The following is a 13,853-nucleotide window of genomic DNA, read 5'->3' on the forward strand; positions in this document are numbered from 1 at the left end:
CCTCAGGGGAGAGCTTCTGGCGATGGTAGAGAGAAAGGGAATGGATTCTGCTAGAAGGTAGCCAGATGTTTATTCCAAGAGTACAGAGGTCTGCACTGGGCCACTGCTGCTAACAGAATGGAGGCCGCATGGTCTCATTCACATTTTAAGCTCAGGACAGGGGAAGGGGAGGGGACAGGTGAGTCACCAACCAGGTGAAGGGGCAGGGTCTCAAGGTACTAGGGACACCTATCACACGACGCCTTGCTGGTATGTTAGCCTGATTGACAGGGCACACTCAGCGAGGGGCGAGGGGGAAGGGAGAAGGTAAAACAGGATATTGCAACACACCACAACAGTGCCCCAGATCCTCAAGCTCTCCTACTCAAATTCCTACCTCAGGGAACTGGGGGTCATTGTTGTTAGTCTTTTGTTTTCATTTGGTTGTTTTGTGTTCAGTTTTCTCCTATGTACAGATCTTCAGGGCTGTGCTTAGGATCCCCTCTGAGCAGGGATGGCACAAAGCCTTTTCCACCTGCCTCCCTCACCTGGCCGTGGTCTGTCTCTTTGTCAGCACCTCATTTTTGACTTACCCGAAGCCCCCCTCCATGTCCTCCCCATCCCTGGATATGGCCTTGTCAGTTCTGTACTCGGTGGTGCCTCCAGCCCTGAACCCCCTCATCTACAGCCTGAGGAACCAGGAGCTCAATGCTGCAGTGAGAAGACTGATGACTGGATACTTACGTAAACATTAAACTGCTGGGCAATTTCTGCAAATCATATGTAATAAACGTAATGTTTGATACTTCTTGTTCCTTTCATTTCTGAGGTAATTTTTCGTACTTTTATTTTTATAATATAGTCCACAAAGAAGTGTAATTCCTTGTGCCATTTCTAATTTTGTTTCTCTCCACCTTCCCGGTGGCTACAGATTGTGTCAATGAAGGGCTGTGCCCTCAGTGGCTTTAAAGGAACTAAAGGATCTCCCTGCAGAGTTTTCTGCAGAGATGCCCTTTTGTTGCCTTCTCTGGAGCTGCAGCAGCAATGTCTGTGTGCAGAGCTGGGGGCAGATCAGTGCTGGCACAGCAGCTGTGCCCAGCAGCAGCAACACTTGGTGTTGCCAGTTCTGCTGCCGTGGCCCTGCCCCGCTGCCCTGGTGGCCCTGGTGTTGCTGCAGGGCCTGAGTGCTCTCAGGGCCGGGCACAGCCCTGGGGGTGGCAGTGCCGGGGCTGCAGCAGGGACAGGCCATGGGCACTGCTGGGGCAGCGCTGACGCCTCAGGCCAGGGCCTGCGGGCTCCAGGCTCCTTGCCCAGGCTCTCTCAAGAACACACCCAGGCCAATGCTCAGCACAGAAAAGCCCCGTGAGCAGCCCCAGGCTGGCCGTGGTCAGGCTGGGGGCAAACAGCATGGCTGGGGCTCTGCAAGGGCCCTGGGGCAGAAGGGAAGGAGCAGTAGAGCAGGGGCTGATCCATCCCCAGTGTGCTGGACAGCCCCGGGCAGCATCCCCAGAGCGTCCTCATGGAGCTGCCAACAACATCTGCCCTCTGCAGCCCTGGCCTCTCCTCCAGCTCACACAAGTGCCCCATCCTTGCACACACAGACACAGCAGCACTGGCTCAGGAGCCCCTGTTTGCATTGCACAGAGCAGGGGGAGCACCTCCATGCTTTTGCTGTGGGGACATGAACCTGAGGGAGCACAAATGCTATTAGTCCCTGGGGCCAGCACGGGCTGGGGGACACCAGGGAACCCAATCAGCTTTGTCCTGACCTCTGCAGTCAGCCAGAAAGTTTATTCCCATCAGCTGGGAGTTTCCTGTCCCACTGCAGACGCTGTTGCTCAGAGCCAGGGCTTCCTGACAGCCACCCCCAAATTGCCCTCAGCATTTCCTTTGTGCCACCTTTGCTTTCTTTACTCTTCCCTTGTCCAAATTTCTTCCCATTGCCCACCCCTGTTCCCTCCCCTGCAAACAGCCCATCTCTGTTTGCCCTTTCCTCTCTGGCACCACTTCCCATTGCAGTTCCTGACTTGGCACCACGGGAACGTCCCTTGGGCAGCAGGATCATCCCACAAGTGCTGCAGGAATTGTCTGCAGGCTCCTGCAGTGCCTGGTGCTGCTCCCTTGCCAGAGGCACCCCAGGCCAGGGGGGCACATCTGGGCTGCTGTGTCTGCCTCTGGGGCTCCCTGTTGTGGGCAGTTAGGAGGAGCTGCAGAGGCTCTGCAGGACTGACAGGATGGGCTTTGGGGCTGGCAGGAGAAGCTGAGGGACCTGGGCTGCTGGAGCTTCTGAAGAGGAGGCCCAGGGCTCCTCCTGCAACTACTTCAAGGGCAGTTCCAGAGAAACCCAGAATCAGCAAGGTTGGAACAGGCCATGGAGATCATCAAGTCCAACCTGTGGCCTGACACTGCCTTGTCTCCCCTGAGCCTCCTCCAGGATAAACAACCCCAGCTCCCTCAGGTGCTCCTCAAAGCTCTTGTGCTCCTTCCCCAGCCTTGTTGCCCTTCTCTGGACTCGCTCCAGCCCCTCCATGTCCTTCCTAAATCGGGGGGCCCAGAACTGCAAACAGCACTCGAGGTGCTGCCCAACCAGTGCTGAGCACAGGGGAAGAATCCCTGCCCTGCTCCTGCTGGCCACACCATTCCTGAGCCAGGCCAGGAGCCATTGGCCTTCTTGCCCACCTGGGCACACTGCTGCCTCATGTCCAGCCCGCTGTCCGTCAGTCCCTGCAGGTCCCTTTCTGCCTGGCTGCTCTCCAGCCACTCTGTCCCCAGCCTGTATTCCTGCAGGGGTTGTTGTGGCCAAAGTGCAGGACCCGGGTACTTGGACTTGTTAAACCTCATCTTATTGGATTTGGGCCCTGTGCAGAGCCCTCCTACCCTCCAGCAGATCCACACTCCCAGACAACTTGGTGTCACCACGGTTCCATGAGGCCCCAGACTGTCTCAATGGTCTCCATGATTCCCTGAGGCCTCCCAGTGTCACAATGTCCCTTTGGTTCCATGGGAGCTCTGGGTGTCACAAAGTCCCTTGGATCCTTGGGCCCTGTAGTGTCACAGTGACGCCGTGGTCCCCCAAGGCCCTGCAGTGTCAAAATGGATCCTTGGGCCGTGCAGTGTCACAGTGGCGCCGTGGTCCCCCCAAGGCCCTGCAGTGTCAAAATGGATCCTTGGGCCCTTCAGTGTCACAGTGGTGCCGTGGTCCCCCAAGGCCCTGCAGTGTCACAATGGATCCTTGGTTCCATGAGGTCTGGCAGTGCAGCAATGCTCTCCTTGGTTCCACAGTGTCACAATGGCCTCTTGATCCCAACGGCCACCACGGTGTCCAACATGTTTCCTTCATTTCATGAGTCCTTGAGGAGCAGCACTGATCCCTTGGTTCCATGGGGCCCTGCAATGTCACAATGACCCCATCATGACACCAGGTCCTGCTCTGTCACAATGCTCTGCATGGTCCCACAAGGCCCTGCAGGGTCACAGTGGCCTCTTGGTTCCCTGAGGCCTCAGAGTGCCACAATGAATTCCTTGGTGCTACAGTGTCACAATGGAGCCCTGGTGACACAAGATCCTGCTGTGTCACCAGGGGCCCTTGGTTCCTCAGGGCACAACAGTGTCACAATTGTTCCCTCATTTCCCAGAGTCCTTGCAATGGAGCAATGGCCCTTTGATTCCATCGTCTCCTGGATCTCACAACTGCTCCATGGCTGGTTCCAGAGAATCACAGAATGAGCAATGTTGGGCATTCAATTGCAGCACACACCTCAGCTCTCTGATGATCTCAGCACCATGCTGGGCCCTGTTTCAGACTGGAGCAGAGCAGATGTTGATGGGACAGGAGCCCTGCGAGGCTGTCAGGGGCCTGCAGCTTGCAAGGTGCTCTGCTCTCTCTCAGGTGCTCTCTGAGAGATCCAATCCCAGCTGGGCACCTCAGGGCGCAAGTGGCACTGCCTGCTCATGGGCATACAACTGATGTCTGCCTGGATAGGGGCACAGGTTTTATTACCTCTTAGTTTCATAATATATAAGCAAATCTTTATTATCTGGGTAATTTGAGTACTTTTAAGAAATGGCAACATTTTCCCACAATGAACAGGATTTACCTGGAGTTGTGCTGAAGGCAGGAAGAAAAATACTGATCTTGCCTTCTACTTGTGTCACCCATATTCTCTTTATTATTTCCTCTCCCTCCTTCTTCAAGTGTTTGCAGCTCTCTTGTTTAAATGGCCATGTCGAAGGACATATCTTCATTTAGAGGAACTGGATCCATGTACTTCCTACTGCTCTCAGATATCCTCCTCCAGGTGCTCTCTGGTCATTCAAGTGCCTCTCAACTAACTGGTTTCATCCTTTCAGCTGCAGGAAGTTGCCCAATCTTTCTAAAGTTAAAATTAATATATAATTAATCATCATTTTAATTGTGTTTATATCACAGAATTACCTTTTCTTATGTTCTTGTCCAAAACTGTTCCTGTCTGGAAATCCCTTGGCGCTGGGAGACATGTTAGATGGCACTGGGAAATCTCAGAGAGCTGAGGGAAGAGCTGTGATGGTTATTAAACTGTTCAAATGTTCCACTTGTGTTTGTTGGCAAGAAACCTTTCTGTGCCTCTGAGTGTCACCAGTCCCTGAGCCCAAAAGACACAAACCTGATGAGTTGTGGCTCCCACTGCAGGGGCTGCACTTGGACCTTGGCTCTGCACAGGAGAGCTCTTCGTCCCCTTTCTCTCTTTTCCTCCCTCTGGGCATGGAGGGAGCTCCTGACTTCAGTGTGTGACTCGTGTGCAGAGAGCAAATCTGGGCGGATTTGGGGCAGGGAGGGTTTGGGGGGACCTTGAAATCTGTGCTGGGCACAGAAGGTGTTTTCCATTGCTCTGAGACTGTCTGCTGTGGAAAGTGGATTGAATATCCAGCAGGGGAATGACTTTTGCATTTGCTGGAGCTGTGTCTTCCCTTGCTTTTGCTGGCTGACAATAAATGAACATCCCTCTGTGTCTCGGGCAGCTCCTTCTCCAAGGAAAGCAGATGGGAGTTGGAGCCAAGGAGCTGAAAGCTGCAGATGCAACCTGGGCTGGAGGGAGCTCAGATTTGCACAAGGCTGCTCTGAGTGCCAGGGCTTGGATGGGGAAATGGTGGGGTGGGGGTAGGGACAGAGTCTGACTGAGTGTCAGCCATGAAGGGTCTTGATTTTCATATCTATTCCAAATGCATGAGGATGTACTTGGATTCAGTGTCGATTGGAGATTGCACATATCAAAAAATTAACAGGAAAACAAACTAAACAGGACCTAAAAAATCTCTTCTCACTGTCATTTTGAATATAATGCATTCACTTTGAATACATTACTGACATCTACTAAACCACAAAGGATTTGAAAATTAAAATCAAATTATCCCCAGAGGCTTGGCTTGTTCAGTTGTTCTGAATGTTAATGAGCCCTGGGACACTGAATTCCTGCACTGAAGAGCTGAAGGCTGAACAAGCCTCTGGAGCAGGAAAATTCAGCAGCAGCCTCCAAGGTGCTGAGGATGTCAGCAGCCCCCACTGAGACCATCCCTGCCCAGAGACCGTGGGGGAATGGGCAGACAAGGAGAGCGTCCCTGGGGCTGGGGCAGCACAACTCAGAGGCACCAGTGGCTGCAGCTGGGCAATGGAGTGTGGAATGTGGCTGGGAAAGCCCTGCCTGGGCTGGGCCAAGCAGGATGGACAAGTCCTGACTCCCATGCCCCCAGACAATTCTCAAAAGTAGACATTTAAAAGGAATTACAATTGTTTATGTACTCTGAGTTGGATTTGCTGGAGAAATTACCAACAAGAGATTGTCAGGAGCACAAAAAATCAGCCTTTACTGGCGACTTTAGAAAATCAGGAAAACTTGGGCAAAAGGTTTAGTAAGACATTCATTCAACAAAAAAATATTTTTCAAAGCACTGACTTGGCCCATTCAGCTTCACAAACTATAAGCTATTTCAATCTTAAGGTAATCAAAACTTCCAAGAGGACAGAAATAGAAGAAGAAGACACAGAAAGAGAGAAAAATGTGTTTTAGAGAAGCACACACAGAGCTGCTAATTCCTGGATTCCAGCAGTGTTCAGATGGAAATTCCAAGAGGAAGTAGGGTCAAGATGTGTGCTTGCCTTGTGGTCAGCCTTCAATACCCCTTGGTTTCCCTGGGCCCTTCCCCCAGGTGGGACTTGGGCTGATTTGGTCTCTCAGGAGCTGGGATGGGGCTGCAGAGGTGGCTGTGGAGCATTGCCTGTGCTGTGCCAGGGACTGGCAGACACTGCTGGGCTGGGATAGAGGCTCTGGGGGGATTAGGCTTCCAGGCAGGGCAGGGCTCTGGTTCCAGGGCAGGGAAAGGCTGGTCCTGCCCCTTCCTCCCCCCCACACAAAATGTTTTGAGCCAACAATCTCCTCCAGTTTGTCACAGTAAAGCAATGTTAGAGATGAAATCCCAATTCTGGCTATGTGCATCTGGCCGAGAAGGACAGTTCTTTTCCATAGGAAGGAAAGCACAGAGCCTCAGTGTTTGAAGAGCCTCACTAGGCTTAGGCCAGCCAGACTTGTCAGGAATGGAAGATTTTTTATCGGAGCAGTCTTTGGACATAAGTAATTTTGGAGGTGTGAGCCCAGTCTTGGCCATGAGTGCCTGGAGAAGCAGGACAGTTCTTTCCCATAGGAAGGAAAGCACACAGCATTCCCCGATGTTTTGGGGACATATGAGAGGTGACCCTTTTGAAACCATTGCCAGCCAGACTTGTCCCGGCAATATTCCTGTGGGAACAATCCCTGGATATAAGGAAATTTGAAGGTGAAATCCCAATGCTGGCCATGGCTACCTGGAAGACAAGGACAGTTCTTTTCCATAGCAAGGAAAGCACAGAGCCCCAGTGTTTCAGTAACAGTTGGGAAGAGACCCTCAACATGCCAAGGTCAGCTGGACCAGTCAGGCAGTCCATGGGAGGCCAAACTACCCAGATCTCTTTTGTGTCACTTTGGTTTTTTGGGGCCCCACAGTGTCACAATGGCCCCTTCATTACAAGAAGACCTGCAGTATCAAAATGGACCCTTGGTTCAAGGGGATCCCAGATTTTCACAATGGTCCCTAGGTTCCATGAGGCCTTGTAGTGTCACAGTGGTCTCTGTGGTTCCCCAGGCCCCACAGTCTCATGTGACTCCTCTGTTCCATGAGCCCTGCAGTGTCGAAATGGACCTTTGGACCTTGGGGGTTCGCGGTGTCACAATGGTCTCCTTTGACTCCACAGTGTCACAATGGATGACTGGGGCCCCCTCTGTGTCACCCTGCACCTTTGGTTCCATGCAGCCCTGCAGTGTCACAAAGGCCTCTTGGTTTCACCAGGCCCCACAGTATCACAATGGTCTTCTTGGTACTGTGGGGACCCCCAGGGTCACAATGGTCTCACAGGTTCCATGAAGCCTCACAGTGTCACAATGCTTTGCTTATTCCATGAGGCCTCATAGTTTCACTATGTCCATGATTCCACGAGTCATGAGTCTCCTCAGTGTCACAAGGGCCTCTTGGTTCCATGAGACTGTGAAGTGTCCTAATGATCTCTCCACAGTTCCATGAGGCCCTGCAATGTAACAAAGGAACTTTGGCTCCATTGAGTCGCATAGTGTAACAATGGCCCCATAGTTCCATGACATCTCAAAGTGTCATAATGGCATCCAGAGTTCCAGAAGGCCCCACAGTGTCACAATGGTCCCTTGGTGTCACAGGGCCCCACAGTGTCACAATGGTCCCTTGGTCTCACAGGGACCCACAGTGTCACAATGTTCCCTTGGTTCCATGGGCCCTGTGCTTCTGCATTCCCCCCTCCCCTTCTCAGGCCGCCCTGCCAGCTGAGAAATGCTCCTTGGGCCTCGGCCTTGGCCAACAGCCCCTGGGCTCAGCTCCTCTGCAGCTCATCACAAACAATGTCTGCTCCAGGCACTGCTGCTGCCCAGACAGCTCCTGGCTTCTGCAGGAGCAGCCCTGGGAACTGTTTTTGCTCCCTCAGTGGCACAACATCCCTGTTCTCACACTGCCAAAGAAAGCTGTTGGTGCCAAGTGTGGCCAGGATGAACCATTGCTGGGACTGAAGCCCCTCTCGTGGGGCCCTGCAAACAGCGCTCCAAAAGGAGCCCTTGGAGCTCTCCTGGGCCAGTGACTCCCTCTGAGTGGGGCCTCTCCCAGCCGGGAACTCTCCCGTTTGCTGCACTCAGGGATCCTGAACAACCACAGAGCCTGGGCCGATCCCCCCACTCCTCCAGGCTCAACCCTTTACCCTTTGCTGGGGAGATGCCAAAGGATCCACAGGGAGCATTTCCGGCCCTCAGGGGAATTGCTCACAGGTGCCTTGCACTGACTCTTTGTGTCTGTGTGCACACAGGAGTGCCTGTGCTGGGGAAATGTGGCAGAAATGCTGCTCTCTGAGGGGTTTGAGTGCCTTGGACAGCTGAGCCAGTCACACCTGTAAGTGAAGTTATGTCCTGAGGAATATTCTAAGGTTAATGTCTTTAAGAGTTGTTCTTTTGCTAAGTTGTGTCCGGTTTATCTCGGCTGTTTGTGGGGCCTGGAAGGCCCGGGGGTGGCCTTGGGCAGCCCGCGTATCGAAGGACGAGAAGAGGCTTCAGTTCTTCTTTCTGGTTTTATGTTTATTAATTGTTTATCTAAAAGATGTTCTTTCAGCCTAACAAAGATCTGCTCAGCAGTCAGCCATGGGCACACTCTCCCTGCCCTCCGGGCAGGCACCTATCTTTATACCCATTGTGACGTATACAATATTTATCATTTTTCCCCAATACCATCTACTCTTATAACTCGATGTACTCTCAGCAATAACCAATCCAAAGGTGCCACCGTGGCCAAAGAAGATGGAGGAGAAGAGGAACAGAAGGAGGACAGGACACACCCCAATTCCTCCATCTTACTCCTCTAAACCCCCCTGTACATAAATCCTAAACCTTGTGTCTCACTCTCTAATTAACTAATCCCTTCACCATTCACCCTGTGAAGCCCTCATCCTTGTCGTCTCCTGTGTAGGGTTAAAGTCCAGCTACCAGACACTTCTGGCAACATTCCAGGAGTCCCGAGCCCCCCCAGGGTCTCGGTGGCTCAGCATCTCAGGACTGAGATCTTGAGATCCGACAAAGTTGTTATGTTTAACATAAGTTATAAGCAGAGTTAGATACTGTTAAATGTTATGCCTCTGTTCAATTGCAAAGTCATGGGCTATAAGTTAGGTTAAATACTGTTAAGTGCTGTTCTTCCACTAAATTGTGAAATTAAAGGTATCAGTTAAGGTTAAGGTGTAAGTTCAGTCCTGTTAAGTTCGAGCTCTCTTAAGCTTTTAGGCCATATTCCTTTTATCCTTGTCCTCATTGTGCTTTTGTCACACACACACACACACACAGGGACAGTTCTCAGTTCATTTCTGGTTTGATTGCCTGGATTCTGTTTGGTTTTGTTGTTGCTTTGTTTCCTTGGTGTGCCTGAAGTGTCCAGTCAGGAGACGAGTGACTCTTGCCAAGGAACTTTGTGCTGCTGTCCCTTAATATTAAATCTGGTTTTTGCTGCTCCCTTGCTGGGGATTTTTTCAGCGCTCTCAAGACCTCGTTGGTAACAGGGTGAAGGAGCCCTGGCCCAGGCTCTGGTCCTGGGGGACACGGGGACGCTGCTGGGGGTCCCTGTCCCCCTGTGCCACCCCCAGGGCCCCGGCCCCCCGTCTCCGTGTCAGGCTCTGGGGTTGATCTCATGGAACATCCTCTGGGGGAGGCTGCGGTGCCAGGGGCAGGGGGACCCGGGGGGACAGGGGACCCCGCTGTGCACAAGCAGCGTTGGACTGCTCTGGGGGGAACTGTGAGGGGCAGAGTGATGTCCCCAGTGACCTCACACAGCCCCCTGTGATGTCATACAGCCCCTGTTATGTCACACGGCCCCTGTGATGTCACATAGCCACCTGTGATGTCACACAGCCCATTATGATGCCACACAGCTCTTTTGCAATGTCACATAGACACCAATGATGTCACAGCCCACTCTGGGATGTCACATATCACGCTTGTGATGCCACAGAACCAAATCTGGGATGTTACCCTGGAATTTCATGCAGCTGCTCTGTGATGTCACAGAAAACACTGTAATGTCAAAAAGGCACCCTGTGATGTCACTGTCTGTTCTGTGTTGTCACAGCCTGCTCTGTGATGTTACACAGCCACCCAGTGATGTCACAACCCACTCTCTGATATCACAGAGACACCCTCTATGATGGCAGGATCTGCTCTATGGCCTCACACCCGACTCTTTATTGTCACAGGCAGCTGTGTGATTTCACAACAGTCTCAGTGATGTCACAAAACCCTCTCTGTGATGTCATACTGCCACTCTGTAATGCCACAGCACACACTCTGACCTCACAGCCTGCTCTATGATGTCATACAGCCATGCCATGATGTCACAACCTGCTCTGGTTGTCACACAATCCCCTCTGTGATGCTGTAGCTGCTCAGTGACCTCACACAACAAACTCTGTGATGTCATAGCCCAATGTGTGACCTCACACAGCCCACTCTGCACTGTCACACAGCCCCTTGCTGACATCACAACTGCTCTGTGCCTCTATGACACAGCCACAGAGGAGCTGCTGTGACACAGCCCCCTCTGGGCCATCCCACAGCCCCTTTCCAGTGCTGAGCCCCTGTGAGCTCTGTCTGTGCCCTGCTGGTGTCCCTGGGGGGTCCTGGCAGTGCCCCAGCCCTGCTGGGTTGTGCACAGGAGCTGCTTCGGCCAGAGCTGTCTCTCTGCAGCGCTGCCCTTGCCAGGAGCTGCCTCTGGGCCAGGAGCCCGGCCCAGCTCAGCAGCACAGACACAGCACAAGAACTTTAATGAGCCTCTGGGGCTTTGGTGCTCTTCGCATCAGACTCAGTCCCTCACAGTGTGCTCAAAAACCTTAATACCATTTAACTGAACATATTTGTCATGATGTAACCTCACTTACAGGCCTGACTGACTCAGCTATCCAAGGCACTCCAAGCCCTCAGAGAGCAGCATTTCTGCCACATTTCCCCAGCACAGGCAATCCTGTGTGCACACAGACACAAAGAGTCAGTGCAAGGCACCTGTGAGCAATTCCCCTGAGGGCCGGAAATGCTCCCTGTGGATCCTTTGGCATCTCCCCAGCAAAGGGCAAAAGGTTGAGCCTGGAGGAGTGGGGGGATCGGCCCAGGCTCTGTGGTTGTTCAGGATCCCTGAGTGCAGCAAACGGGAGAGTTCCCGGCTGGGAGAGGCCCCACTCAGAGGGAGTCACTGGCCCAGGAGAGCTCCACGGACTCCTTTTGGAGCGCTGTTTGCAGGGTCCCACGAGAGGGGCTTCAGTCCCAGCAATGGTTCATCCTGGCCGCACTTGGCACCAACAGCTTTCTTTGGCAGTGTGAGAACAGGGATGTTGTGCCACTGAGGGAGCAAAAACAATTCCCAGGGCTGCTGCTAAAGGAACCAGGAGCTGTCTGGGCAGCAGCAGTGCCTGGAGCAGACATTGTTTGTGATGAGCTGCAGAGGAGCTGAGCCCAGGGGCTGCTGGCCAAGGCTGAGGCCCAAGGAGCATTTCTCAGCTGGCAGGGCAGCCTGAGACGGGGAGGGGGGATTGCACCAGCAGAGGGCCATGGAACTAAAGGACCATTGTGACACTGTGGGGCCCTGTGAGACCAAGGGACCAGTGTGACACTGTGGGGCCTCATGGAATCATGGAGAGCACTGTGAAATTGCTGGGCCTCATGGAACCAAGGGGACTGTACTGACGCTGTGTGGCTCACAATGTAGGGATCATTGTGACACTGAGAGGCCCCATCAAACCAAGAGTCCATTGTGAAAGCATGGGGCCTCATGGAACCATGGAGACCATTATGACACTTTGTGGTGTCATGGAACCAAGCGGCCATTGTGACACTGTGGGACTCCATGGAACCAAAGGTTCATTGTGACATTGTAAGGCCTCGTGGAACCATGCAAAGACAATTAAGGCACTTTACAGCCTCATGGAACCAAGGAGCCACTGTGACACTGAAGGTCACCATGGAATCACAGAGACCATTGTGACACTCAGGGCACTCATGGAGACCATTGTGACACTATGCGGCCCCATGGAATAAGCAAAGCGTTGTGATACTGTGAGGCCTCAAGGAACCAGTGAGATCATTGTGACCCTGGGAGGACCATTGTCATATTGTGGGGCCTCGTGAAACCAAGAGGCCTTTGTGACACTGCAGGGCCTCATGTCATCAGTGGTCCATTGTGACACTGGGCAACCAAAGGAGACCATTGTGACACTGCAGGGCTGCATGGAACCAAAGCTCCAGGGCGACACAGAGTGGTCTCCTGTCATCAATGGTCCATTGTGGCACTGTGGAGCCAAAGGAGACCATTGTGACACAGCAAACCCCCAGGGTCCAAAGGTCCATTGTGACATTGCGGACCTCATGGAACAGAGGAGTCCCATGACATTGTGGGGCCTGGGGAGCCACAGAGACCATTGTGATACTGCAAGGGCTCATGGAATCCTTGGGACCATTGTGACACTGTAGGGCCATCTGACACCTGGGGGCACTGTGACACTGTGGGACTCCATGGATCCAACGCAGCAGTGTGACACTATGGAGCCCCATAAAACCAAGGGAACACAGAACAGGTCTGACTGGTTTGGCCTCCCATGGACTGCCTGACTGGTCCAGGTGACCTTTGCACGTTGAGGTTCACTTCTCATGTGCTGCTGAAACACTGGGGCTCTGTGCTTTCCTTCGCAATGGAAAAGCACTGTCCTTCTACTCCAGGCACCCATGACCAGAATTGGGATTTCACCTCCAAAGTTCCTTATATCCAGGGATTCTTCCCATCGGAATATTGCCAGGACAAGTCTGGCTGGCAGTAGTTTCACAAGGGTCACCTCTCATCTGTCCCCAAAACACTGGGGGAGGCTCCATGCTCTCCTTCTCATGGGAAAGAACTGTCCTGCTTCTCCAGGTGCGCATGGCCCGAGATTGCGTTTTCACCTCCAAAATTCCCTAAATCCAAAATCTGCTAGTACCTACATGTCTAGCTGACCTTGGCCTAGTGAGGCTCTCACCTGCCTTCCAAACCTTGAGGCTCTGTGCTTTCCTTCCTATGGAAAAGAACTGTCCTTCTCAGCCAGGTGCCAATGTCCACAATTGGGATTTCACCTCCAGCATTGCCTGTTGTGACAGACCAGAGGAGATTGTTGGCTCTAAACATTTTGTGTGTGGGAGAGGAAGGGGCAGGTCCAGCCTTGCCCTGCCCTGTGAGCCCAGCCTTGCCCTGCCCTGTGACCCCAATCCCCCCAGGGGCCTCCAGTGAGTTTACGGTTTCTACCTGACCCGCGGCACACTGAGCCCCCAGCATCGCCGTCTCACCCTGGGCACTGGGGCCCTCTTGGGTGTACTCAGTGCTGCTGCTGTACTCGGGGCACCCTAAACCCTGGTAGGGACCCGTGTCCCCCCACTGCAGGGATTGTGTGCGACTCACACCACCCAATTCTCCACGCACCCGGAGCTCCGTTCGGGGTTTGCATGCCAACTCACCAATTCATCTGCCACCTTTAGTCGAGTTTGGTGCACAGGAAAAACACCAAGCAGATATTCGTAAGAGGTCAAAATGGTACAAAATTCTACTGGCAAAGTGCAAAAAATCAAGAACTTTGGAAGAGGATTTAATGCAACATCAAATTACACATAAAACACTTATCATATGTTGCCTTCTGATACAAGGCAGGCGGCCTGGTTTCAGGAAACAGCACGGCGACCCCCTTCCCCGGGGTCGCTCGGGCCTAAGAAACACGCGGACACCAATATGGTGGAGGATCAAAG

The sequence above is a fragment of the Zonotrichia albicollis genome, chromosome 34 (genome assembly GCF_047830755.1).
Source record: "Zonotrichia albicollis isolate bZonAlb1 chromosome 34, bZonAlb1.hap1, whole genome shotgun sequence".
Taxonomy (NCBI): Eukaryota; Metazoa; Chordata; class Aves; order Passeriformes; family Passerellidae; genus Zonotrichia; species Zonotrichia albicollis.